The sequence below is a fragment of the Euphorbia lathyris genome, chromosome 7 (genome assembly GCF_963576675.1).
Source record: "Euphorbia lathyris chromosome 7, ddEupLath1.1, whole genome shotgun sequence".
NCBI lineage: Eukaryota > Viridiplantae > Streptophyta > Magnoliopsida > Malpighiales > Euphorbiaceae > Euphorbia > Euphorbia lathyris.
In genome coordinates, this window is record NC_088916.1 from 87,626,141 (window position 1) to 87,640,266 (window position 14,126).

Here is a 14,126-nt window from a genome sequence, read left to right on the forward strand (position 1 = left end):
TTAATACGTCTTAATAACGACGGTGAAATCAGTTAACAACGACGGTCATTATTGTCCTAATTATTGAGTAGTAAGGACAGGCTGCATACAGTCGTTGTTTTGTTTTAACGACGGGACACGGTATACCGTCGTTAATACCTTTAGTGTCGGAGGTTTTAACGAGGGTGGACGACTGTATATACGGTCGTTATAAGTTAATAACGACGGTATTTATTTAATTAACGACGAGATTAACTCTCGTTATAGACCAAATTTCTTGTAGTGATAGATACAGATCTTGATAGTGGGGCAGAAAACATTTTGAGACAAGAAACTAGTGAAGGAGAAGAGCAAAATGAAGAAGGGGCATATAAAACAATGAATAGGAGAGATAGGAGGATGCAAACTTGGATGGGAGAGTATGTAAGTGGGGAGGATCTAAGTGAAGAAGACGAGACAGCCTATATGGTAGCATCACTACAAGAAAATCGCTTTTTGGTAACAAGCTTTGGCAACAATGGAAGAAGTTGTTGCTATAAACGAACGTTAGCAACCAACTTTTTTGAGTCGTTACAAAAGGTTGTTACTGTAAATTTATTTCGACGGGTGGGATTTGATGAGAAAAGGTAATAACTTTGGCAACAATGTCTTTGTTGTTATAAATGAAAATATTTTTACCAACAACTCCATGTTGTTACTTTAAATGAAAGCATTTACTACAACAACACATTGTTGTTGCTGTAACGAAAACATTTATAGCTACGACAAAATATTGTTGCTGTAAATGAAAGTATTTACAGTAACGAATCCGTGTTGTTGCTGTAAATGAATGTATTTACAGTAACGAATATGTGTTGTTGCTGTAACAAATCAATTTACAGTAACAACTCTATGTTGTTGCTGTAAATGAAAGAAATTTTTAACAACGACCCTATGCTGTTGCATAAGAATTAAATATTTTTACAACAAAAGAGATGGTTGTGAAAGAAATTTTTAAACTAATTAAAAAATAAAATAAATACATATAATATAAAATAAATATTTAAAATTATATACTATATTTAGTAAATTATATAATTTAAATTGAACTGCAAAATATTACAAAAAATGACATTTCTTATTTTTTTTATATTAATAAATTTTAACTTTAAATATAGATTGAATAAATTTTAGAAGTTAGTAATTCAATAAATAATGTTGTAAATAAGAGAATCCATTCCGTAATGAGGAAGGTCACATTATTAGTAATATTAATTAATTATCTATTTAAAAATTATATTTAGAAACCCTAATCATATTCTCTTCGAATGAAACACATTAGCCGCTCATTTTCTTCTTTGTGCTTTCTCTGCTTCTTTCTTTGAAACCACAGCCACCCACCCTTTTCTCTTCCTTTATCTCACAACCTTACCTTATTACTCAGAATTCTCCATGGTTACTCCAGATGCACGAACTCCGGCGGAAAACAGGCTCCTTTCTACCAACGTCAGCAGCTCTCCATAACCTTCCACATATTCGTTCTCACTCATCGTGGTTAGTCTTTCATCTCTTGGTTCTTTCTTTCTTTTCCTTCCAAATTTCATAGGGTTTCTTCGGAATCAACATCGATCTTGGTTTCCATCCATTGTTTTTTCGATTTCGACTGCAGTAAACACACGGCACGGGAAGCATAACCGTTTGAGTCCTTATTGAGCGGAAGAGTGGAGGTGAAATGGGGTCTAGTTCGAATCTGATACAGCTCCGAGGTATGGTATTTTCGATTAGCTTTAGTATATTTCGGTACATAACTGGTTTAGTTGATGCTTTTACTGTGATTAATTGCAGTCTATCCATCAGTTTTATGCCCTGCCTATCAATACTAAAATGAATCATCTGCAGCTTATCAATTTCTAATAATCTCATTGATGCTTTCCAGCGACTAGGGACATGACTTTCGTTCTGGTTATAGGGCATTGGAATGTCTCAACAAGCATTTTCCTAATGTCCCACTGATGGCTTTGACTGCTAAGGTTACTCACTCTGTTCATGAGGTGATTATTCTACAATATTTTGTGCCTTTATTAGTAAAAATGTTGTCCTTATATTCAAATCTGTAAATTAAAGTAGTGGAGAACATGGTTAGTGATTTTAGGAAATCACAACTATAATTAGAACCTCATTCTTCATCTTTATGGCCGTTTTCAAACATTCAAGTTTAAAATCATTAATCTCAAGCCATCAATTTCATATTCATAATAGAAGATAATCTGTTGATTATTTCTTAAGCCTAACACGGCATATATACAAATATACAAGAGTAATTTTAGGAGCTAATCTAGGAGTAATTTTAGGAGCTAATCTAGGAAACAAATCAACCTACTAATCACAAATAACTCTACAACAATATTTCCTAAAACAGAATAATAACCATTCGGTTATTCTAACACTCCCCCTCAGTCGAAGCAGGAGAAGGACGAATGTGATAACAACTCAAATTATTCTTGAATAAGGAATAAAGGAAAATTAATAGAAATAATGACAAACCATTATTCCTTCTAAAAGAGATATTTATGCATGATTAATGTGGAATTAATGATAATTAATGCAGGGGCAAATATGCAAATAATGAGGAAAAGGAAGGAGTCTCTAGCATTATGCCACGCCACGTGGACCATGGCGAGATACGCCATAACGAGATACGCCCGATGAGAGCGAGTAATGGAGACCCGCCATTGCTCTCAAGGAGAGCATACATACGCCTTGACGGATCCAAGAATACCAAAAGGCGCCTTTATTACCATCCATGAATGGGAATAAATACAATTAAATGACAATTAATAGCCATTAAAGGGGAATAAAGACTTGACTGTTCGAATACCTCAACTCTGAGGGTTTTAATGATAAATGTTGGGATTAATGGAGAATTGATAGCAATCAAAGATGAGTAATGACACAACTCTTCACCTGCTTCCCCATTAATGCTGAAGGCTACAAAAACCTATATAAATACCCCAGCTTCCTAGGATCAAAGGTACACTTACTGATTCTCTACTTTTGTGCTTACAGTTTATTCTCAGAAATATTACTGACTTTGGCATCGGAGTGTCCCCGGCCAATCCCAACGACGCCTCACACGGAAGTGCTCTGATCAAGGATTTTTCCACAAGTTATCAATTGGTGCGGTGAAGGTGGATCTCTAACAAACAGAAGATCACAAAATCTTGATTGTATAGAGTTTCACAAAGAACAAAACAATGGAGTCAACAGAATAGAAATCACAATCTCAAACTTTGGCTCAATCAGTACAACAAATCTATCCAAAGATACAGTTCTCCATATATTGGTGAGAAATAGTTTTCTACATTAAATCTGGAATTTTATGATGAAAAAGATAAGTTTCCTCCTCTTTCTTATTCCATTTTTAATTAAAGAAAATTGAGATCCCTCACTCTTATAAAGTGCTATGAATATCATTACATGTTATTATGATAAATCTAATAAACTGTGAAAGATGAAATCATAGACACAAATCTTTCATTAAATCTTGCATGCTTACTATGCCCTCATATTTTTATGCATGACAAGTGTAATATGATATTATCATTGAATTAGTACAAACGCATGTATAAGACCCGTAATCTTGGGATTTACGAAAAAAAATCATCCATTCAATGTGATTTTGTCATTTGATATTAAAATATCATAAAAGGGCTCATGTAATTACAAATGATTTAGATCTGGTCGGTCTTTTGGATGAACATGCATATAACTATTAGAAGAAATTACAAAAAAATCATATTTGGTTTTTTCTTGTACAATTCACCATCTATGTATGGCTTTTCTCCTATATAGTACTTTTAATATCAGAAATTCATATTTTTGAATATTGTTTTGTCAAATAGTTATTTCATTCCCTTTTTTACAAGGATGTGTCTATTCATATAAAAACTGTTTATTTGACATTGTTAGAATTTCTGTTATCAACACAAGAGACTTGAAAATATTGAGTCTATTTGTAATTATCCTGTAATTGTCCCTAACTATTAAGGCCATTATGGGCTGATGAATTACCAAATTGGATAAACAAAACTTTCATGTCCTGAGCTAACTACAAAATAGTGCAAGTGTCGGTTTCGGATCGGAACATTAATTTATGCGAAATTCTTAAGATATACATGAGAATTCCTTAAAAATTGGAGGATTGTATGTGAAGGTAGGTGAGAGTGGATTTTGAGTAATTTTCCTTACACTCCAAATTGGAGGAGAATCATGGTACATGTATTTTTCTTCCAAAATTACTCTTTCTCTTTTATTTTATTCGTACAAATGAAATGATATAAGAGTAATTTTATATATAACTATATTATTAAATCATCACTTACCTTTCTTTAATTACACCTCATTCAAATGAGGCTTTAATGATCTCTGAATGCCATTAATGTATGGATGCACAATATTAATTGCAAGTAAATAGCAACTATGTAAGATATCTTACCCAATATAGAATGTCATAACTTTTATGACGTTTAAAATAAATATGCTATCTTGGATATTAATGCGCATTGAAATACAAAAGGACATTATTCTTAAAGCATTCTCATTATGGTTCTTTGACAGGAAGATTAGCTGAAATTGTAGATGCTAGGAAGAGGAGGAGAATAAATATAATGTGCCTACAAGAAACCAAGTGGGTTGGAGCTAAGGCTAGAGAGATAGTTCCTTGGGGTTATAAGCTTTGGTACTCAGGAAAGGATAAAGGTAGAAATGGAGTAGGTATTCTTATTGATAGGGAGTATATTGATGATGTAGTAGCGGTGTCTAGGAAGAGCGATAGAATTATGAGTGTTAAGCTAGTGATAGGGGATGAGGTTGTGAATGTCATTAGTGCATATGCGCCACAAATAGGATTAGATGTCTCTATCAGACAAGCTTTTTGGGAGGACCTAGAGGAAGTGGTGCAACAGGTTCCTAGGGATGAAAAAATGGTATTGGGGGTGATCTCAATGGACACGTGGGTTCTAGGCGAGATGGGTTTGAGAGTGTTCATGGAGGGTATGGTTTTGGAGATAAGAATGAAGCAGGAAATGATATTTTGGAATTCGCATCAGCCTATGACTTGAGTATCATGAACACATGGTTTATGAAGAGAACATCCCACTTAGTGACTTATCGGAGTGGCGGTAATGCGAGCCAAATTGACTTCTTCTTAGTAAGGAGTGCTTGGAGAAAGAGTTATATTGATTGTAAGGTGATCCCTGGTGAGAGTACGACAACCCAACATAGAGTAGTGGTGCTTGATTTTCGAAGTAGGAAATGTATAAGAAAACAAACATCACAAGTAGAGACTAAGATTAAGTGGTGAAAATTGCAAGGGGATAATCAACAAAAATTTGTGGATGAGATGACCAAAAAAGATGTTTGGACTTGTAATATGGATTTAGATATAGATTCGATATGGACTAAGATGGAGCATAGTGTAAGGGAAGTAGCGAAGGAAGTTCTAGGGGAATCTAAAGGTAGTATGCCACCGGGTAAGGATACATCTTGGTGGACAGAAGAAGTACGACAAACAGTAAAGAGTAAGCGAGAATCCTATAAAATATTGGGGAAATGTAGGAGTGACGAGAACTATGAAAAATACAAAGAGGCTAAAAGGGAAGTAAAGAAGGTCATACGAGATGCTAGAGCAAAGGTGAATCGGGATCTGTATACAAGATTGGATACGAAAGAAGGGGAAAGAGACATATATAGAATTCCTCGAATGAGAGATAAGAAGACGCGAGATCTCGAAAAAGTTAAATGTGTGAAGGATGTGGACCAGAAAGTCCTAGTTGGAGATAAGGATATGAAGGAACGATGGAGGTCCTATTTTGATGACTTATTTAATGGAGATCGCAGACAAGACGTTGGAGATATAAGTATCCATCACGATATGATAAATCATGAATGCCTTCGGAGAATTCAAAAGGATGAAGTCAAAATGGCATTAAGTAAGATGAAGTTGAAGAAAGCAATAGGACCGGATGGCATCCCTATTGAGATTTTGAGATGTTTGGGAGAAAGAGGAATCGAATGGTTGACGACGTTCTTCAACAAAATTTGGAGAAACAATAAGATGCCATCAGAATGGAGGAAAAGTATCTTAATCCTTTTGTATAAGAACAAAGGCGATGTCCAAGATTGTGCCAACTATCGGGGAATCAAATTAATGAGTCACACTATGAAACTTTGGGAGCGAGTGATCGAACAAAGGCTAAGGAGGACGGTGAAGATCTCGGAAAACCAGTTTGGCTTTATGCCGGGAAGATCAACTATGGAAGCCATCCATCTAATGAGACAATTAATGGAGCACTATCAAAGTAAGAAGAAAGACTTGCATATGGTTTTCATTGACTTGGAGAAAGCATATGATAAGGTACCAAGGGAAGTACTTTGGTGGGCCTTGATAAGGAAAGGCATTTCGTGGAAATATATTGACATCATAAAGGACATGTATGAGGGAGCATGCACGAGTGTACGTACTACTGTTGGGAAGACTGAAGAGTTTCCTATTACGATTGGAGTGCATCAAGGTTCCGCACTAAGCCCATTTCTTTTTGCCATCGTTATGGATGAACTAACATGTTCACTTCAAGATGGTATACCATGGTGCATGCTGTTTGCAGATGATATTGTGTTGGTTGATGAGACGAAAGAAGGAGTGGAGAGGAAGTTGGAACTATGGAGACAAACTCTAGAATCTAGAGGCTTTAAGTTGAGCCGAAGTAAGACAGAATATTTGGAGTGTAAGTTTAGCGGCCATAGGAGTAGGGAGGCAAGGACAATCACCCTAGATGGCAGAGTTGTTCAGGCCTCGGATTGCTTCCGGTATTTAGGATCTATTATCCAAACTGATGGAGAAGTAGATGGAGATGTTGCTCATAGGATTAAAGCTGGTTGATCGAAGTGGAAGAGTGCTACGGGTTTCCTTTGTGACCCCGACATGCCTAACAGATTGAAGGGAAAATTCTACCGGACGGCAATTAGACCAGCATTGTTATATGGTATGGAGTGTTGGGCAGTGAAACACTGCCACATCCATAAGATGTCGGTGGCGGAGATGCGTATGTTGAGATGGATGTGTGGTCATACGAGAAAGGATCGGGTGAGTAATGAAATAATTAGGACAAAAGTAGGGGTCACATCTATTGAGAATAAAATGAGAGAAAACCGACTAAGGTGGTTTGGCCATGTGAGACGTAGAGCGCTTGATGCGCCGGTTAGGAGAACCGAAGAGTGGCAAAGGGATGTAGTGGTGAGGGGTAGGGGAAGACCTAAGCAAACTTGGAGGAGGGTGATCGAGAGTGATATGAGTTTACTGGGAATTGAGAAAAATATGGTAGTGGATAGGACAAAGTGGAGGGAGCGAATTTGTGTCGCTGACACGACTTGATTTCACGATTTTATATGATGGTTCATGTTAGCCGACCCCGAATCATTTCGGGACTAAGGCTTTGTTGTTGTTGTTGTTTATTTATTATATTGGACCCAATTCCTCTATGGAATTGACGTAAGTTCAATTGTAATTTCCTGTTTCTTTTCCAATTCAACAATTGTAATCAAATAATTTTTTAAATGAATAAAAAGGAAAAAAGTTACCAACTCCACACCTCGAAAACAGAACAAGACTTTTTAAGCATGTCTTCTGGTTGAACCACAAAAAGAACAGATCATTCATCACTCAGGAGGTTATTTTAATATTATTAGATTGTTTTATTTTCTTCTTAACTCGGAAATTTGAGAGATTGATTTGTTTTCTTTCTTAACAGTTTTGATCATCTACTTTTGTAAAAATATGGCTACATGGACTCAGAAGCATATGGACGGATCAGAATTGTTAACTTGTTTGAATTCGGCTGTAAAAAATGCGGGGAATTTAGTATGGAGAAATGATGAATTGAAGAAGGAAATTGAGATTGAAATGTCGAAGAGATAAAGGTTGGAGAAGGAGAACCGGGAGTTGAAAGAGATGGCTTCTCGCTTAAGGGAAGAGCAAGATGGACTGTGTAACATATTGAAAGAAAAAGAAGATGATCAAAATGAAATTATTGAACTTAAAAGGAAAATTTGTGGGCTAGAATGTGACAAGTTGAAAGCTAAGACTGATGTTGATCTATCTCAAAAGAGAATCAAGGAATTAGAAGGGAGGATATTGATCATGAATGTAGAAAAATATGCATCTATGAATGTGAATCTAACAATTTCAGGTTTTTCAGACTGCTTGAATGTCATCTTCCATTTAATTTACTGATCTTTAATCTGTTAAGTATGTTTGATTCATTACAGGGAAAAGAAAAGCAACTGTTGTAGAAACTGAAGAAAATACAAATCCAAGTGATGAATTGATTACTTTTGTAGGGGAAGGTATGCCTTTTTTTAGTTTTACACTTAACGTTTATAGTCATGAGCAATTTTAAACATTAGAATTAATATTGAAATTGCTCTTGAATATTAATGTTGGGAGTATTTTTAAATTTTATTCCTTTTATTTTCATTCTAGTCCTATATCAACATTTTGGACCGAAGAACTGATTGATGTAATGTTCTTTAACTCAGGTACCAATAGTTCATGATTATGTTCTGGAGTGAACTTTATGATTTTATGTTACTGACTTGTTTAATTGAATAAATATAGTAGAGAATGGGCAGTTTCAGTTGTCAAATGCCAATTGCTTAAGCTTATATGTGTATATGATTAATCTAGATACAAAATGTTGTCATGTATATTTGGAACCAAAACAATTCACCAAATACAAAACAATTTTGAACTCAAGTCCTCCCACTGACACAACCAATTGAGGTACGCCCTGGTCTTAAATCATTTCACTTATAGATTCACTGACAGTATGAGTTGCTACCTCTCTTCACTTCTAAATCATATGTATATGCCTTACATAATATCGTATGATGTAATTGCTGTAATTTTGATCATATATCATGTCTATGTATAAAATAGGAAGAGTAATTGCTTAATTAATTAATTACTATGTTTATTCTATATCACTTGATAGCTTGGTGTGTCTCCCTCTCTCTTTTATAGCATCATTTTGTGTAAGAACTATGATACATTGGCAACCTATATTTTTGTTTGCTTCTACAACATTTCTTTAATTCATGTTCATTCCTTGTGACAGTTTTGGTGTAGTTTGTGATTGTTTGGATTTTGTTCGGAACGAATATCGCTAGAGAGTATATTGTGTTGCTAGCACCAGGTGAGTTTCATTTCACATTCATTTTTGAAATACTAAAAATGCCTGGAGTTTGTGATGGACTTTTTTTTATCTAGGTATCAATTTACAGAGGAAGGACATAAACGTGCACACTACCGTTTCAGCCAAGCTAAGAGATTCCTTCCCCAATGTTAGAAAGTGGTATGGCTTTAGTCTTGTGTTCTTTGTCTAATTTGTTATTTTTTTTATAAGAATAGGGACGATACAGAGACTATCACTAGACATCCCAACTAGGTCGGCACCCTAGATCAAGCTCTGTAAAACCTGAAGAATAAAATAAATGAAAGAATAAGGTTCATACAAGAGAGGAGAGAAAAGAGTAAAAAAGGACAGCTATGCAAGCCTATAGTGGCAAATATTACACAAATCATCACGGATCAGTTCTTGACAAAATCGAGGTGCGGAGGGCCACCAGCTGATGCCTGATGAGGAGACGCCAAAACGGGTAAGCGCATCGGCCACCCGGTTTCCTTCCCTATAGATATGAGATATAGTGATTGTCATTTGCGTGCATTGTTCAAGACATCTCAACCATGTCTGACGGATAGTCCAACGAATTGTCTGCGTGTGGGTTCTAACGAGATTGACAACGAACAGTGAGTCTGATTCTATCCAGAGATGGTGCCAGTTTTTCTCCCATGCCATATCAATTGCAAAAATCACTGCTCGAAGCTCAGCCATATACGCAAAGGTTTCCAGGATTGCAAAGGCAAAACTACCTCTTGCAAAGCCGCGACACGTGCGGAAAATGCCACGAGCACCAGCAGCGACTGGAGCCCCAAGGGCGGAACCATCCACATTGACCTTCAACCATCCCTGAGGTGGACAGATCTAGTGGACCTGAATGATATTTGTCGCAGGTGGGGGTCTCGGTCTGATATGGAGATTGTCAAGGATTACACGATCGTTGACAGTAGAGCAGCAGCCATTGGCTTTCTGTTGAGCGATTTTCGTAAGTGCACGGTTTCGCTTGTAGTAATAAAAATATCGATCCCACAGGGATACGTTTTTTAACGAAAAAACTTATTTTTTGAATTTGTTAATTTCGAACTAGTTAGATTTACTATTAAATTTAAATGAAAAGTGAAAATTGGTTTAATTGAATTTAGGAAATTTGTTTAATTGAATTTGTGAACTTTGAGTATTTGAAAATGCTGGAATAAGATTTTATATTTAGAATAAATCGATTGTTAGAAAGGTCTTCTCATTTTAAGGATGAATTTTACAAAACAGGAACATTTAGAACTTTTTAGAAAAACGAAAGAATTTATTCATTTGCATTAAGCAAAGAAAACAACTTAAACTTTGTATCAATTATGATGATGAAATAAATGACGGAACCTCTAATTAATTGGCTTTGAACGCGATAAAACCCTTTCGGGATAGTTGCCCTTACTCAAATTAAAACTCTTTCGAGATGATAATTTGCCTAAGTGTTCAAGAAAGTTTCCTTGTAATGATTTTGAATTCAAGTGCATATTAATGAAAACACCAGCCTCACTTATATTGGATTGGTTACCATAAGTGCTGTATAACGATTTGTCGAATAGAACGGACTTTATTAGATGAAATATAAATTGATACAAGTTTACAGAGAACAAGGAGCATCAAGTTCTTCGAGGGCGTGCAAGTGAAGGGCTTGATCGGTTCCGCTTCCTTGGGTTTCCTAAGAGGTTGTCAGGCTCAGGGGCGAACACTCTACTCAATCTTCTCGCTGTAACTTCGTAATAGGGATTCGGTCGGCCACTACCATGATGCAAACTAAAACTGGAACAATGTCTAAACGCTACTGAGTTGTAATTAAACTATAAACAATATGTGTACCTCATCTTGTTTTGTACAGAATCTAATTTCTAACTCTCGAAATGTGTTTACTTAGAACTTCGACATAAGTTCTACGCTCTGATTCTATATCTATATTATAACATTTCACTGCCACTTTTTCTCAACATCAACTCTTTATTTATAGATGTTGAAGGGTTGTGTTTGAAGTGATGTATCCGTTGGTTAAGAGTCGTGTCCGTTGTGAAAGGACGTCTTTATCCACTTGAACGAACGTGTTTCTTGGATTTTCAGCATGTGTTAAATGCTCTTTGTAAATTTTTTGCACTTACCGAGGATGGTAATCCGTGGCCGTGAATGGCGTAGCATTGAGTTGAGCTTCGGACGAAGGGGAGAAATAGCTATACCACGCGTGTCGCGGCCGCGGGTTGAGGATCCACTGTCGCGGCCCGGTGATTTTTCTCACTTCTTAGCTTTCATTCGTGTCTTCAACTTGGCGCTTTCGATTTACGTCGTCTTTGACTCCTTTTGTAGGGTTTTTCTTCTATTTTAGATCCTTTTTCGTTCCTATTTGGATTTTACCAAATATTTAGGTACCTTGCAAGAAAGAAAGATATTCGAGAGTAAAAGTAATCTAAACAGATATAAATAACACGAATTTGTAATAAAAATGATGTAAATGTTAATGATATTTTAGGTATATTTTGGGCTTAACAAATCTCCACACTTAATCTTTTGCTAGTCCCGAGCAAAATTTCACTGAATTTATTCCTTAACTAATCTCTTTATGAAAATAAAACATATATCTTTGTGTTTACCTTTTAAATTAGTTAAGCCGAAAAGACTAACTTTGCATGGCAAATTTATACGCAAAATATCAAACTAACTTAGTATAAGTACGGTATATCATTCGTCTTGTATTTCAATGTTTAAATTGAAGTATTCGGGACGATGTAAGCACGCATGTTATTGAGTCTTTCATCTCAAGGCATTTCAAAGCACCAAATTTCCTTTCCCAAACTTGAATTATTATATATGAGTATTAAGTTTAATTTATTTGCTTAGTTACGCCCGTGATAAGGGTGGTCTCGATCGTAACTTTATATGCATTTGTTTTGTGTTAGCTTAAGAGGTACCGACCATGCCATGGGTGGACGCAATCGTTACTTTAAACTTTAAACACGCTTAATTTTTTCTTATTTAAACGTTCATTTCATACCTCGATTGTGATAAGGGTGGTCGCAACCGTGGCCAAAAGTACGCTTTATTTATTAATTTCTTCCCTTTCATACCTCGATTGTGATAAGGTTGGTCTCAATCGTGGCCAAAAGTTAAGAATACGATTTATTGATTATAACTTGGGAAAAAGAAAATTAGCACATTCTTCCTATATTGACTTAAAATTCAACATGTATTATGGCTATAGTTTCCTTAAAAACTTCAATTGGTGTTAATGTAAGACAAAATCAAAACCGAGCTAAAAATTGTTAGTTTAATTTAATGCCTATAAACCTAATTGAAAATTTAAAATAAGATTTATTATATCATGAATTTCATGATATGAAATAGAGATTGAAAATAAAGAATTTTTACTTAAATACATTTACTCGAGACAATTTTTACTTAAAATCGTGTCGAAGATTTGTGAAAAATTTGAAAAATATTACCCGTATAGAAATATTTATTTCTATCGATAATGATAACCTAAAAATAATCATAAAAATTTTAACTTATGATTAATTTATAAATGTAAAAATGATATTTCATAAAAAATGTTAATTTTTTCATTTGTTGCAATATACTTAAAGTGTTGCAAAATACGTTGCATTTTGTATTTTTGAAAACAAGTGTTGCATACATTCATTCATTCATTTGCATACATTCGTTCATTCATTCGTTTGTATAAAAATGATATATGTAAATATCTCATCCCACACTTAAATTGGACCATGTCCTCATTGGTGCAAAAATGGAGATAAAACGTTAAAGATAAAACAAACGGAAAGAAATGAAAGATATAGCAAAGAAAACAAGCATCATAAAATTAAATTAAAACTGAAATTGTACGAAACATAAGAAAATAAAAATGTACGAAACTGAAATGAAAACAAGATAAGATAAAAATAAAAGATAAAAATAAAAGATAAAACCTAAGCATGCGGCGGGGAATTCGGAGGTGTTGGTGAAGTTTCCACATTTCGGCGTCGGAAAAACGAAAGCATCCGATGCCGAGTCGATCTATGCGCACGCCTCAAAGAATTGAGGTTGTCATTCATCACCATGTTGTTCTCCACCAAATCATCAATCCGTAAATTCATTTGCCGATTATTGGCATTGATTTGGTTCAAAATTCTCCTTAAATCCACCGGATCATTATCGTGTGTTGCTTGGGCTTGTGGGGCATCTTTCGCTCCGTCCTCCGCTCCTTCTTCCTCGGTACCTACATTATGAGAACTAGAAGCACCTCCACCCATAGTGCCACGAAGATGAGCAATACGGGTAGCATAAGAAATAAAAACCGAAGGAGCCGCAGAAACCAACAAATGAGCCCGCTCAAGAGCCGCAATGTCCAAAACCGGAACATATCCATGGTAGGTGGACATATCAAAAGTAGCCAATTCATCCCGTGCTCCCAAAACAATAGCGGTTATGAAATTACCGAGAGGGACTTGAGTGGTATGAGCCCTCGAAGCACGATATAAATTGTCAAAAATCATTCCAATGCTATCAACCCGTAAACCCTTGAACAAACAATCCCAAACAAACAAATCCCGGACTTGAATCTTCGAACTCTCAACACGACCAAAAAGTGAAAAACTCAAATACTTGTGAAAGAAGAACACACAATTGTCCTTAATCAACTTGCTTGAAGTGTTTTTAGAATCAAAAGAAGTTTGGTCGGAAAGAGTTTGCCAAAAAGAGTTATTGTCAAAATCCCGAGGCTTATCATAAAAATCACTAGTAGGGAAACCAAACATGTTACCCATAGCCTCATAATCAACGGTATAGATGACACCATTATTCCGAAAAGAAATTTCAGTCCTCTTTTTGTTCATCGTCAAAGTAACCAAAAATTCAACCACATACTCTTGAATTTGTGGAAAACGCATAGAAGCA